This window comes from Caloenas nicobarica, chromosome 24, assembly GCF_036013445.1.
Source record: "Caloenas nicobarica isolate bCalNic1 chromosome 24, bCalNic1.hap1, whole genome shotgun sequence".
Lineage (NCBI taxonomy): Eukaryota > Metazoa > Chordata > Aves > Columbiformes > Columbidae > Caloenas > Caloenas nicobarica.
Window position 1 is genome coordinate 6,527,028 of NC_088268.1, and position 14,372 is coordinate 6,541,399.

Below are 14,372 nucleotides of genomic sequence, written 5' to 3' on the forward strand. Positions count from 1 at the left end.
CGGGCTCTACTGGGCCCTGTCGGGCTCTGTCGGGCTCTGTCGGGCTCTACTGGGCCCTGTCGGGCTCTGTTGGGCTCTACTGGGCCCTGTCGGTCTCTGTTCGGGCTCTGTCAGGCTCTGTCGGGCCCTGTCGGGCTCTGTCGGGCTCTGTCGGGCCCTGTCGGGCTCTGTCGGGCTCTGTCGGGCTCTACTGGGCGCTACTGGGCTCTGTCGGGCTCTGTCGGGCTCTACTGGGCCCTGTCGGGCCCTGTCGGGCCCTGTCGGGCTCTGTCGGGCTCTGTCGGGCTCTACTGGGCTCTGTCGGACTCTGTCGGGTTCTGTCGGGCTCTGTCGGGCCCTGTCGGGCTCTACTGGGCTCTGTCGGGCTCTGTCGGGCTCTACTGGGCTCTGTCGGGCTCTGTCGGGCCCTGTCGAGCCCTGTCGGGCTCTGTCAGGCCCTGTCGGGCCCTGTCGGGCCCTGTCGGGCTCTGTCGGGCTCTGTCGGGCTCTGTCGGGCTCTGTCGGGCTCTACTGGGCCCTGTCGGGCTCTGTCGGGCTCTGTCGGGCTCTGTCGGGCTCTACTGGGCTCTGTCGGGCTCTGTCGGGTTCTGTCGGGCTCTGTCGGGCTCTGTCGGGCTCTACTGGGCTCTGTCGGGCTCTACTGGGCTCTGTCGGGCCCTGTCGGGCCCTGTCGGGCTCTACTGGGCCCTGTCGGGCTCTGTCGGGCTCTGTCGGGCCCTGTCGGCTCTGTCGGGCTCTGTCGGGCTCTGTCGGGCTCTACTGGGCTCTGTCGGGCTCTGTCGGGTTCTGTCGGGCTCTACTGGGCCCTGTCGGGCTCTACTGGGCCCTGTCGGGCTCTGTCGGGCCCTGTCGGGCCCTGTCGGGCCCTGTCGGGCCCTGTCGGGCTCTGTCGGGCTCTGTCGGGCTCTACTGGGCCCTGTTGGGCCCTGTCGGGCTCTGTCGGGCTCTGTCGGGCCCTGTCGGGCTCTGTCGGGCCCTGTCGGGCTCTGTCGGGCTCTGTCGGGCTCTGTCGGGCTCTACTGGGGTCTGTCGGGCTCTGTCGGGCTCTGTCGGGCTCTACTGGGCCCTATCGGGCCCTGTCGGGCCCTGTCGGGCTCTGTCGGGCTCTGTCGGGCCCTGTCGGGCTCTGTCGGGCTCTGTCGGGCTCTGTCGGGCTCTGTCGGGCTCTGTCGGGCTCTACTGGGCTCTGTCGGGCTCTACTGGGCTCTACTGGGCTCTACTGGGCCCTGTCGGGCTCTGTCGGGCTCTGTCGGGCTCTGTCGGGCTCTACTGGGCTCTGTCGGGCTCTGTCGGGCTCTGTCGGGCTCTGTCGGGCCCTGTCGGGCTCTGTCGGGCTCTGTCGGGCTCTACTGGGCCGTGTCGGGCTCTGTCGGGCTCTACTGGGCCGTGTCGGGCTCTGTCGGGCTCTGTCGGGCTCTGTCGGGCCCTGTCGGGCTCTGTCGGGCTCCGTCGGGCCCTGTCGGGCTCTGTCGGGCTCTACTGGGCCATGTCGGGCCCTGTCGGGCTCTGTCGGGCTCTGTCGGGCTCTGTCGGGCTCTACTGGGCTCTGTCGGGCTCTGTCGGGCTCTACTGGGCCCTGTCGGGCTCTGTCGGGCTCTGTAGGGCTCTGTCGGGCTCTGTCGGGCTCTGTCGGGCTCTACTGGGCTCTGTCGGGCTCTGTCGGGCTCTGTCGGGCTCTGTCGTGCTCTGTCGGGCTCTACTGGGCTCTACTGGGCTCTACTGGGCTCTGTCGGGCTCTGTCGGGCTCTGTCGGGCTCTGTCGGGCCCTGTCGGACCCTGTCGGTCCCTGTCGGGCTCTGTCGGGCTCTACTGGGTTCTACTGGGCTCTGTCGGGCTCTGTCGGGCCCTATCGGGCTCTACTGGGCCCTGTCGGGCTCTGTCGGGCTCTGTCGGGCTCTGTCGGGCTCTACTGGGCTCTGTCGGGCTCTGTCGGGCTCTGCCGGGCTTTACTGGGCTCTGTCGGGCTCTGTCGGGCTCTGTCGGGCTCTACTGGGCCCTGTCGGGCTCTGTCGGGCTCTGTCGGGCTCTGTCAGGCCCTGTCGGGCCCTGTCGGGCCCTGTCGGGCTCTGTCGGGCTCTGGTCGGGCTCTGTCGGGCTCTACTGGGCCCTGTCGGGCCCTGTCGGGCTCTGTCGGGCCCTGTCGGGCTCTTTCGGGCCCTGTCGGGCCCTGTCGGGCCCTGTCGGGCCCTGTCGGGCCCTGTCGGGCTCTGTCGGGCTCTGTCGGGCTCTGTCGGGCTCTACTGGGCTCTGTCGGGCTCTGTCGGGCTCTGTCGGGCTGTACTGGGCCCTATCGGGCTCTGTCGGGCTCTGTCGGGCCCTGTCGGGCTCTGTCGGGCCCTGTCGGGCCCTGTCGGGCCCTGTCGGGCCCTGTCGGGCTCTGTCGGGCTCTGTCGGGCTCTGTCGGGCCCTGTCGGGCTCTACTGGGCCCTGTCGGGCTCTACTGGGCTCTACTGGGCTCTACTGGGCCCTGTCGGGCTCTGTCGGGCTCTGTCGGGCTCTGTCGGGCTCTACTGGGCCCTGTCGGCCTCTGTCGGGCTCTGTCGGGCTCTGTCGGGCTCTGTCGGGCTCTGTCGGGTTCTGTCGGGCTCTGTCGGGCTCTACTAGGCCCTGTCGGGCTCTGTCGGGCTCTGTCGGGCTCTGTCGGGCTCTGTCGGGCTCTGTCGGGCTCTACTGGGCTCTGTCGGGCTCTGTCGGGCTCTGTCGGGCTCTACTGGGCTCTGTCGGGCTCTGTCGGGCTCTACTGGGCCCTGTCGGGCCCTGTCGGGCTCTGTCGGGCTCTGTCGGGCCCTGTCGGGCCCTGTCGGACTCTGTCGGGCTCTGTCGGGCTCTACTGGGCCCTGTCGGGCCCTGTCGGGCTCTGTCGGGCTCTGTCGGGCTCTGTCGGGCTCTACTGGGCTCTGTCGGGCTCTGTCGGGCTCTGTCGGGCTCTACTGGGCTCTACTGGGCTCTGTCGGGCCCTGTCGGGCTCTACTGGGCCCTGTCGGGCCCTGTCGGGCCCTGTCGGGCTCTGTTGGGCTCTGTCGGGCTCTGTCGGGTTCTGTCGGGCTCTGTCAGGCTCTGTCGGGCTCTGTCGGGCTCTTCTGGGCCCTGTCGGGCCCTGTCGGGCTCTGTCGGGCTCTGTCGGGCTCTGTCGGGCTCTGTCGGGCTCTGTCGGGCTCTGTCGGGTTCTGTCGGGCTCTGTTGGGCCCTGTCGGGCTCTGTCGGGCTCTGTCGGGCTCTGTCGGGCCCTGTCGGGCTCTTCTGGGCCCTGTCGGGCTCTGTCGGGCTCTGTCGGGCTCTACTGGGCTCTGTCGGGCTCTGTCGGGCTCTGTCGGGCTCTGTCGGGCTCTACTGGGCTCTGTCGGGCTCTGCCGGGCTCTACTGGGCTCTGTCGGGCTCTGTCGGGCTCTACTGGGCCCTGTCGGGCTCTGTCGGGCTCTGTTGGGCCCTGTCGGGCCCTGTCGGGCCCTGTCGGGCTCTGTCGGGCTCTGTCGGGCTCTACTGGGCCCTGTCGGGCTCTGTCGGGCTCTGTCGGGCTCTGTCGGGCCCTGTCGGGCCCTGTCGGGCCCTGTTGGGCCCTGTAGGGCTCTGTCGGGCTCTGTCGGACTCTGTCGGGCTCTACTGGGCTCTGTCGGGCTCTGTCGGGCTCTGTCGGGCTCTGTCGGGCTCTACTGGGCCCTATCGGGCTCTGTCGGGCTCTGTCGGGCCCTGTCGGGCCCTGTCGGGCCCTGTCGGGCTCTGTCGGGCTCTGTCGGGCTCTGTCGGGCTCTGTCGGGCTCTGTCGGGCTTTGTCGGGCCCTGTCGGGCCCTGTCGGGCCCTGTCGGGCTCTGTCGGGCTCTGTCGGGCTCTGTCGGGCTCTGTCGGGCTCTGTTGGGCTCCACTGGGCCCTGTCGGGCTCTGTCGGGCTCTGTCGGGCCCTGTCGGGCCCTGTCGGGCTCTGTCGGGCTCTGTCGGGCCCTGTCGGGCTCTGTCGGGCGCTACTGGGCCCTGTCGGGCCCTGTCGGGCTCTGTCGGGCCCTGTCGGGCTCTGTCGGGCTCTACTGGGCCCTGTCGGGCCCTGTCGAGCTCTGTCGGGCCCTGTCGGGCTCTGTCGGGCTCTGTCGGGCTCTGTTGGGCTCTACTGGGCCCTGTCGGGCTCTGTCGGGCTCTGTCGGGCCCTGTCGGGCCCTGTCGGGCCTCTGTCGGGCTCTCTCGGGCTCTACCGGGCCCTGTCGGGTCCTGTCGGGCCCTGTCGGGCCCTGTCGGGCTCTGTCGGGCTCTGTCGGGCCCTGTCGGGCTCTCTCGGGCTCTACCGGGCCCTATCGGGTCCTGTCGGGCCCTGTCGGGCCCTGTCGTGCTCTGTCGGGCCCTGTCGGGCTCTGTCGGGCTCTGTCGGGCTCTGTCGGGCTCTGTCGGGCCCTGTCGGGCTCTGTCGGGCTCTACTGGGCCCTGTCGGGCCCTGTCGGGCTCTGTCGGGCTCTGTCGGGCTCTACTGGGCCCTGTCGGGCCCTGTCGGGCCCTGTCGGGCTCTGTCGTGCTCTGTCGGGCTCTATCGGGCTCTACTGGGCTCTGTCGGGCTCTGTCGGGCTCTGTCGGGCTCTGTCGGGCTCTGTCGGGCTCTGTCGGGCTCTACTGGGCTCTATTGGGCTCTGTCGGGCTCTGTCGGGCTCTACTGGGCCCTGTCGGGCTCTGTCGGGCTCTGTCGGGCTCTGAGGGGTTCTGTCGGGCTCTGTCGGGCTCTGTCGGGCTCTACTGGGCCCTGTCGGGCTCTGTCGGGCTCTGTCGGGCCCTGTCGGGCACTGTCGGGCCCTGTCGGGCTCTGTCGGGCTCTGTCGGGCTATGTCGGGCTCTAATGGGCCCTGTCGGGCCCTGTCGGGCTCTGTTGGGCTCTGTCGGGCTCTGTCGGGCTCTTCCCGGGCTCTGTCGGGCTCTGTCGGGCTCGGTCGGGCTCTGTCGGGCCCTGTCGGGCTCTGTCGGGCCCTGTCAGGCTCTGTCGGGCTCTGTCGGGCTCTACTGGGCCCTGTCGGGCCCTGTCGGGCCCTGTCGGGCTCTGTTGGGCTCTGTCAGGCTCTACTGGGCCCTGTCGGGCTCTGTCGGGCTCTGTCGGGCTCTGTCGTGCTCTACTGGGTTCTACTGGGCTCTGTCGGGCTCTACTGGGCCCTGTCGGGCCCTGTCGGGCCCTGTCGGGCTCTGTCGGGCTCTACTGGGCTCTGTCGGGCTCTGTCGGGCTCTGTCGGGCTCTACTGGGCTCTGTCGGGCTCTGTCGGGCTCTGTCGGGCTCTACTGGGCCCTGTCGGGCCCTGTCGGGCCCTGTCGGGCTCTGTCGGGCCCTGTCGGGCCCTGTCGGGCTCTGTCGGGCTCTGTCGGGCTCTGTCGGGCTCTGTCGGGCTCTGTCGGGCTCTACTGGGCTCTGTCGGGCTCTACTGGGCTCTACTGGGCCCTGTCGGGCTCTGTCGGGCTCTGTCGGGCTCTGTCGGGCTCTACTGGGCCCTGTCGGGCCCTGTCGGGCTCTGTCGGGCTCTGTCGGGCCCTGTCGGGCTCTGTCGGGCTCTGTCGGGCTCTGTCGGGCTCTACTGGGCCCTGTCGGGCTCTGTCGGGCTCTGTCGGGCTCTGTCGGGCTCTGTCGGGCTCTACTGGGCTCTGTCGGGCTCTGTCGGGTTCTGTCAAGCTCTGTCGAGGTCTACTGGGCCCTGTCGGCCCTGTCGGGCTCTGTCGGGCTCTGTCGGGCTCTGTCAAGCTCTACTGGGCCCTGTCGGGCCCTGTCGGGCCCTGTCGGGCTCTGTCGGGCTCTGTCGGGCTCTGTCGGGCTCTACTGGGCTCTGTCGGGCTCTGTCGGGCTCTGTCGGGCTCTGTCGGGCTCTGTCGGGCTCTACTGGGCTCTATTGGGCTCTGTCGGTCTCTGTCGGGCTCTACTGGGCCCTGTCGGGCTCTGTCGGGCTCTGTCGGGCTCTGTCGGGCTCTGACGGGTTCTGTCGGGCTCTGTCGGGCTCTACTGGGCCCTGTCGGGCCCTGTTGGGCTCTGTCGGGCTCTGTCGGGCCCTGTCGGGCTCTGTCGGGCTCTGTCGGGCTCTACTGGGCCCTGTCGGGCCCTGTCGGGCCCTGTCGGGCCCTGTCGTGCTCTGTCGGGCTCTATCGGGCTCTACTGGGCTCTGTCGGGCTCTGTCTGGCTCTGTCGGGCTCTGTCGGGCTCTGTCGGGCTCTACTGGGCTCTATTGGGCTCTGTCGGGCCCTGTCGGGCTCTACTGGGCCCTGTCGGGCTCTGTCGGGCTCTGTCGGGCTCTGAGGGGTTCTGTCGGGCTCTGTCGGGCTCTGTCGGGCTCTACTGGGCCCTGTTGGGCCCTGTCGGGCCCTGTCGGGCCCTGTCGGGCTCTGTCGGGCTCTGTCGGGCTCTGTCGGGCTCTGTCGGGCTCTGTCGGGCTCTACTGGGCCCTGTCGGGCCCTGTCGGGCCCTGTCGGGCTCTGTCGGGCTCTGTCAGGCTCTACTGGGCCCTGTCGGGCTCTGTCGGGATCTGTCGGGCTCTGTCGTGCTCTACTGGGCTCTACTGGGCTCTGTCGGGCTCTACTGGGCCCTGTCGGGCCCTGTCGGGCCCTGTCGGGCTCTGTCGGGCTCTACTGGGCTCTGTCGGGCTCTGTCGGGCTCTACTGGGCTCTGTCAGGCTCTGTCGGGCTCTGTCGGGCTCTACTGGGCCCTGTCGGGCCCTGTCGGGCCCTGTCGGGCTCTGTCGGGCTCTGTCGGGCTCTGTCGGGCCCTGTCGGGCTCTGTCGGGCCCTGTCGGGCCCTGTCGGGCTCTGTCGGGCCCTGTCGGGCCCTGTCGGGCTCTGTCGGGCTCTGTCGGGCTCTGTCGGGCTCTACTGGGCTCTGTCGGGCTCTACTGGGCTCTACTGGGCCCTGTCGGGCTCTGTCGGGCTCTGTCGGGCTCTACTGGGCTCTGTCGGGCCCTGTCGGGCCCTGTCGGGCTCTGTCGGGCCCTGTCGGGCCCTGTCGGGCTCTGTCGGGCTCTGTCGGGCTCTGTCGGGCTCTACTGGGCCCTGTCGTGCCCTGTCGGGCTCTGTCGGGCTCTGTCGGGCTCTGTCGGGCTCTACTGGGCTCTACTGGGCTCTGTCGGGCTCTGTCGGGTTCTGTCAAGCTCTGTCGGGGTCTACTGGGCCCTGTCGGGCCCTGTCGGGCTCTGTCGGGCTCTGTCGGGCTCTGTCAAGCTCTACTGGGCCCTGTCGGGCCCTGTCGGGCCCTGTCGGGCTCTGTCGGGCTCTACTGGGCTCTGTCGGGCTCTGTCGGGCTCTGTCGGGCTCTGTCGGGCTCTGTCGGGCTCTACTGGGCTCTATTGGGCTCTGTCGGTCTCTGTCGGGCTCTACTGGGCCCTGTCGGGCTCTGTCGGGCTCTGTCGGGCTCTGTCGGGCTCTGTCGGGCTCTGTCGGGCTCTGTCGGGCTCTGTCGGGCTCTACTGGGCCCTGTCGGGCCCTGTCGGGCTCTGTCGGGCTCTGTCGGGCCCTGTCGGGCCCTGTCGGGCTCTGTCGGGCTCTACTGGGCCCTGTCGGGCCCTGTCGGGCCCTTTCGGGCTCTGTCGGGCTCTGTCGGGCTCTACTGGGCTCTGTCGGGCTCTGTCGGGCCCTGTCGGGCTCTGTCGGGCCCTGTCGGGCCCTGTCGGGCTCTGTCGGGCTCTGTCGGGCTCTACTGGGCCCTGTCGGGCTCTGTCGGGCTCTGTCGGGCCCTGTCGGGCTCTGTCGGGCTCTACTGGGCCCTGTCGGGCTCTGTCGGGCTCTGTCGGGCTCTGTCGGGCTCTGTCGGGCTCTACTGGGCCCTGTCGGGCTCTGTTGGGCTCTGTCGGGCTCTGTCGGGCTCTGTCGGGCTCTGTCGGGCTCTACTGGGCCCTGTCGGGCCCTGTCGGGCTCTGTCGGGCCCTGTCGGGCCCTGTCGGGCTCTGTCGGGCTCTGTCGGGCTCTGTCGGGCTCTGTCGGGCTCTGTCGGGCTCTGTCGGGCTCTACTGGGCTCTGTCGGGCTCTGTCGGGCTCTGTCGGGCCCTATCGGGCTCTGTCGGGCTCTGTCGGGCCCTGTCGGGCTCTGTCGGGCTTTGTCGGGCCCTGTCGGGCCCTGTCGGGCCCTGTCGGGCTCTGTCGGGCTCTGTCGGGCCCTGTCGGGCCCTGTCGGGCCCTGTCGGGCTCTGTCGGGCTCTGTCGGGCTCTGTCGGGCTCTGTCGGGCTCTGTTGGGCTCTACTGGGCCCTGTCGGGCTCTGTCGGGCTCTATCGGGCTCTGTCGGGCCCTGTCGGGCCCTGTCGGGCTCTGTCGGGCTCTGTCGGGCCCTGTCGGGCTCTGTCGGGCGCTACTGGGCCCTGTCGGGCCCTGTCGGGCTCTGTCGGGCCCTGTCGGGCTCTGTCGGCCTCTACTGGGCTCTACTGGGCTCTGTCGGGCTCTGTCGGGCTCTACTGGGCCCTGTCGGGCCCTGTCGGGCCCTGTCGGGCCCTGTCGGGCTCTGTCGGGCTCTGTCGGGCTCTGTCGGGCTCTGTCGGGCTCTGTCGGGCTCTACTGGGCCCTGTCGGGCTCTCTCGGGCTCTGTCGGGCTCTACTGGGCCCTGTCGGGCCCTGTCGGGCCCTGTCGGACTCTGTCGGGCTCTACTGGGCTCTGTCGGGCTCTGTCGGGTTCTGTCGGGCTCTGTCGGGCTCTGTCGGCCTCTACTGGGCTCTACTGGGCTCTGTCGGGCTCTGTCGGGCTCTACTGGGCTCTGTCGGGCCCTGTTGGGCTCTGTCGGGCCCTGTCGGGCTCTGTCGGGCTCTGTCGGGCTCTGTCGGGTTCTGTCGGGCTCTGTCGGGCTCTGTCGGGCTCTACTGGGCCCTGTCGGGCCCTGTCGGGCTCTGTCGGGCTCTGTCGGGTTCTGTCGGGCTCTGTCGGGCTCTACTGGGCTCTGTCGGGCTCTGTCGGGCCCTGTCGGGCTCTACTGGGCCCTGTCGGGCTCTGTCGGGCTCTGTCGGGCTCTACTGGGTTCTGTCGGGCTCTGTCGGGCTCTGTCGGGCTCTACTGGGCTCTGTCGGGCTCTGTCGGGCTCTACTGGGCTCTGTCGGGCTCTGTCGGGCTCTACTGGGCCCTGTCGGGCTCTGTCGGGCTCTGTCGCGCCCTGTCGCGCCCTGTCGGGCCCTGTCGGGCCCTGTCGGGCTCTTTCGGTCTCTACTGGGCCCTGTCGGGCCCTGTCGGGCTCCGTCGGGCTCCGTCGGGCTCTGTCGGGCTCTACTGGGCCCTGTCGGGCCCTGTCGGGCCCTGTCGGGCTCTGTCGGGCTCTATCGGGCCCTGTCGGGCTCTGTCGGGCTCTACTGGGCCCTGTCGGGCTCTGTCGGGCTCTGTCGGGCTCTGTCGGGCTCTACTGGGCTCTGTCGGGCTCTGTCGGGCTCTGTCGGGCTCTACTGGGCCCTATCGGGCCCTGTCGGGCCCTGTCGGGCCCTGTCGGGCTCTGTCGGGCTCTGTCGGGCTCTGTCGGGCTCTACTGGGCTCTGTCGGGCTCTGTCGGGCTCTACTGGGCCCTGTCGGGCTCTGTCGGGCTCTGTCGGGCCCTGTCGGGCTCTGTCGGGCCCTGTCGGGCTCTGTCGGGCTCTGTCGGGCTCTGTCGGGCCCTGTCGGGCCCTGTCGGGCTCTGTCGGGCTCTGTCGGGCTCTGTCGGGCTCTGTCGGGCTCTACTGGGCTCTGTCGGGCTCTACTGGGCTCTGCTGGGCTCTACTGGGCCCTGTCGGGCTCTGTCGGGCTCTGTCGGGCTCTGTCGGGCTCTGTCGGGCTCTGTCGGGCTCTACTGGGCCCTGTCGGGCCCTGTCGGGCTCTGTCGGGCCCTGTCGGGCTCTGTCGGGCTCTGTCGGGCTCTGTCGGGCTCTACTGGGCTCTGTCGGGCTCTATCGGGCCCTGTCGGGCCCTGTCGGTCTCTGTCGGGCTCTGTCGGGCCCTGTCGGGCTCTGTTGGGCTCTACTGGGCCCTGTCGGGCTCTGTCGGGCTCTGTCGGGCTCTACTGGGCCCTGTCGGGCTCTGTCGGGCTCTGTCGGGCCCTGTCGGGCTCTGTTGGGCTCTACTGGGCCCTGTCGGTCTCTGTCGGGCTCTGTCAGGCTCTGTCGGGCCCTGTCGGGCTCTGTCGGGCTCTGTCGGGCTCTGTCGGGCCCTGTCGGGCTCTGTCGGGCTCTGTCGGGCCCTGTCGGGCCCTGTTGGGCTCTGTTGGGCCCTGTCGGGCCCTGTCGGGCTCTGTCGGGCTGTGTCGGGCTCTACTGGGCCCTGTCGGGCCCTGTCGGGCTCTGTCGGGCTCTGTCGGGCCCTGTCGGGCCCTGTCGGGCTCTGTCGGGCCCTGTCGGGTTCTGTCGGGCTCTGTTGGGCTCTACTTGGCTCTGTCGGGCTCTACTGGGCTCTGCTGGGCTCTACTGGGCCCTGTCGGGCTCTGTCGGGCTCTGTCGGGCTCTGTCGGGCTCTGTCGGGCTCTACTGGGCTCTGTCGGGCCCTGTCGGGCTCTGTCGGGCTCTGTCGGGCTCTGTCGGGCTCTGTCGGGCTCTGTCGGGCTCTACTGGGCTCTGTCGGGCTCTGCTGGGCTCTGCTGGGCTCTACTGGGCCCTGTCGGGCCCTGTCGGGCTCTGTCGGGCTCTGTCGGGCTCTGTCGGGCTCTGTCGGGCTCTGTTGGGCTCTACTGGGCCGTGTCGGGCTCTGTCGGGCTCTATCGGGCCCTGTCGGGCCCTGTCGGGCCCTGTCGGGCTCTGTCGGGCCCTGTCGGGCTCTGTCGGGCTCTACTGGGCCCTGTCGGGCCCTGTCGGGCCCTGTCGGGCTCTGTCGGGCTCTGTCGGGCTCTACTGGGCTCTACTGGGCTCTGTCGGACTCTGTCGGGCTCTGTCGGGCTCTACTGGGCCCTGTCGGGCTCTGTCGGGCTCTGTCGGGCTCTGTCGAGCTCTACTCAGCCCTGTCGGACCCTGTCGGGCCCTGTCGGGCTCTGTCGGGCCCTGTCGGGCTCTGTCGGGCTCTACTGGGCCCTGTCGGGCTCTGTCGGCCTCTACTGGGCTCTACTGGGCTCTGTCGGGCTCTGTCGGGCTCTGTCGGGCTCTACTGGGCTCTGTCGGGCTCTGTCGGGCTCTACTGGGCCCTGTCGGGCCCTGTCGGGCCCTGTCGGGCTCTGTCGGGCTGTGTCGGGCCCTGTCGGGCTCTGTCGGGCTCTGTCGGGCTCTGTCGGGCTCTACTGGGCTCTGTCGGGCTCTACTGGGCTCTGTCGGGCTCTGTCGGGCTCTGTTGGGCTCTACTGGGCCCTGTCGGGCTCTGTGAGGCTCTGTCGGGCTCTGTCGGGTTCTTTCGGGCTCTGTCGGGCTCTGTCGGGCTCTGTCGGGCTCTACTGGGCCCTGTCGGGCCCTGTCGGGCCCTGTCGGGCTCTGTCGGGCTGTGTCGGGCTCTGTCGGGCTCTGTCGGGCTCTACTGGGCTCTGTCGGGCTCTACTGGGCTCTGTCGGGCTCTGTCGGGCTCTGTTGGGCTCTACTGGGCCCTGTCGGGCTCTGTGAGGCTCTGTCGGGCTCTGTCGGGCTCTGTCGGGCTCTGTCGGGCTCTACTGGGCTCTGTCGGGCTCTACTGGGCTCTGTCGGGCTCTGTCGGGCCCTGTCGGGCTCTACTGGGCCCTGTCGGGCTCTGTCGGGCTCTGTCGGGCTCTACTGGGCCCTGTTGGGCCTTGTCGGGCCCTGTCGGGCTCTGTCGGGCTCTACTGGGCTCTGTCGGGCTCTGTCGGGCTCTGTCGGGCTCTGTCGGGCTCTGTCGGGCTCTACTGGGCCCTGTCGGGCTCTGTCGGGCTCTGTCGGGCTCTGTCGGGCACTGTCGGGCCCTGTCGGGCCCTGTCGGGCCCTGTCGGGCTCTGTCGGGCTCTGTCGGGCTCTAGTGGGCTCTGTCGGGCTCTGTCGGGCTCTACTGGGCCCTATCGGGCTCTGTCGGGCTCTGTCGGGCTCTGTCGGGCTCTGTCGGGCTCTACTGGGCCCTATCGGGCTCTGTCGAGCTCTGTCGGGCTCTGTCGGGCTCTGTCGGGCTCTACTGGGCCCTGTCGGGCTCTGTCGGGCCCTGTCGGGCTCTGTCGGGCTCTGTCGGGCTCTACTGGGCTCTGTCGGGCTCTACTGGGCTCTGTCGGGCTCTACTGGGCCCTATCGGGCCCTGTCGGGCCCTGTCGGGCCCTGTCGGGCTCTGTCGGGCTCTGTCGGGCTCTGTCGGGCTCTGTCGGGCTCTGTCGGGCTCTACTGGGCTCTGTCGGGCCCTGTCGGGCTCTACTGGACCCTGTCGGGCTCTGTCGGGCTCTGTCGGGCTCTGTCGGGCCCTGTCGGGCTCTGTTGGGCTCTACTGGGCCCTGTCGGGCCCTGTCGGGCCCTGTCGGGCTCTGTCGGGCTCTGTCGGGCTCTACTGGGCTCTGTCGGACTCTGTCGGGTTCTGTCGGGCTCTGTCGGGCCCTGTCGGGCTCTACTGGGCTCTGTCGGGCTCTGTCGGGCTCTACTGGGCTCTGTCGGGCTCTGTCGGGCCCTGTCGCGCCCTGTCGGGCTCTGTCAGGCCCTGTCGGGCCCTGTCGGGCCCTGTCGGGCTCTGTCGGGCTCTGTCGGGCTCTGTCGGGCTCTACTGGGCCCTGTCGGGCTCTGTCGGGCTCTGTCGGGCTCTGTCGGGCTCTACTGGGCTCTGTCGGGCTCTGTCGGGTTCTGTCGGGCTCTGTCGGGCTCTGTCGGGCTCTACTGGGCTCTGTCGGGCTCTACTGGGCTCTGTCGGGCTCTGTCGGGCCCTGTCGGGCTCTACTGGGCCCTGTCGGGCTCTGTCGGGCTCTGTCGGGCCCTGTCGGGCTCTGTCGGGCTCTGTCGGGCTCTGTCGGGCTCTACTGGGCTCTGTCGGGCTCTGTCGGGTTCTGTCGGGCTCTGTCGGGCCCTGTCGGGCTCTACTGGGCCCTGTCGGGCTCTGTCGGGCCCTGTCGGGCCCTGTCGGGCCCTGTCGGGCTCTGTCGGGCTCTGTCGGGCTCTACTGGGCCCTGTTGGGCCCTGTCGGGCTCTGTCGGGCTCTGTCGGGCCCTGTCGGGCTCTGTCGGGCCCTGTCGGGCTCTGTCGGGCTCTGTCGGGCTCTGTCGGGCTCTACTGGGCTCTGTCGGGCTCTGTCGGGCTCTGTCGGGCTCTACTGGGCCCTATCGGGCCCTGTCGGGCCCTGTCGGGCTCTGTCGGGCTCTGTCGGGCCCTGTCGGGCTCTGTCGGGCTCTGTCGGGCTCTGTCGGGCTCTGTCGGGCTCTACTGGGCTCTGTCGGGCTCTACTGGGCTCTACTGGGCTCTACTGGGCCCTGTCGGGCTCTGTCGGGCTCTGTCGGGCTCTGTCGGGCTCTACTGGGCCCTGTCGGGCACTGTCGGGCTCTGTCGGGCTCTGTCGGGCCCTGTCGGGCTCTGTCGGGCTCTACTGGGCCCTGTCGGGCTCTGTCGGGCTCTGTCGGGCTCTACTGGGCCGTGTCGGGCTCTGTCGGGCTCTGTCGGGCTCTGTCGGGCTCTGTCGGGCCCTGTCGGGCTCTGTCGGGCTCCGTCGGGCCCTGTCGGGCTCTGTCGGGCTCTACTGGGCCATGTCGGGCCCTGTCGGGCTCTGTCGGGCTCTGTCGGGCTCTGTCGGGCTCTACTGGGCTCTGTCGGGCTCTGTCGGGCTCTGTCGGGCTCTACTGGGCCCTGTCGGGCTCTGTCGGGCTCTGTAGGGCTCTGTCGGGCTCTGTCGGGCTCTGTCGGGCTCTACTGGGCTCTGTCGGGCTCTACTGGGCTCTGTCGGGCTCTGTCGGGCTCTGTTGGGCTCTACTGGGCCCTGTCGGGCTCTGTGAGGCTCTGTCGGGCTCTGTCGGGCTCTGTCGGGCTCTGTCGGGCTCTGTCGGGCTCTACTGGGCTCTGTCGGGCTCTACTGGGCTCTGTCGGGCTCTGTCGGGCCCTGTCGGGCTCTACTGGGCCCTGTCGGGCTCTGTCGGGCTCTGTCGGGCTCTACTGGGCCCTGTTGGGCCTTGTCGGGCCCTGTCGGGCTCTGTCGGGCTCTACTGGGCTCTGTCGGGCTCTGTCGGGCTCTGTCGGGCTCTGTCGGGCTCTACTGGGCCCTGTCGGGCTCTGTCGGGCTCTGTCGGGCTCTGTCGGGCTCTGTCGGGCACTGTCGGGCCCTGTCGGGCCCTGTCGGGCCCTGTCGGGCTCTGTCGGGCTCTGTCGGGCTCTAGTGGGCTCTGTCGGGCTCTGTCGGGCTCTACTGGGCCCTATCGGGCTCTGTCGGGCTCTGTCGGGCTCTGTCGGGCTCTGTCGGGCTCTGTCGGGCTCTACTGGGCCCTGTCGGGCTCTGTCGGGCCCTGTCGGGCTCTGTCGGGCCCTGTCGGGCTCTGTCGGGCTCTGTCGGGCTCTACTGGGCTCTGTCGGGCTCTACTGGGCCCTATCGGGCCCTGTCGGGCCCTGTCGGGCCCTGT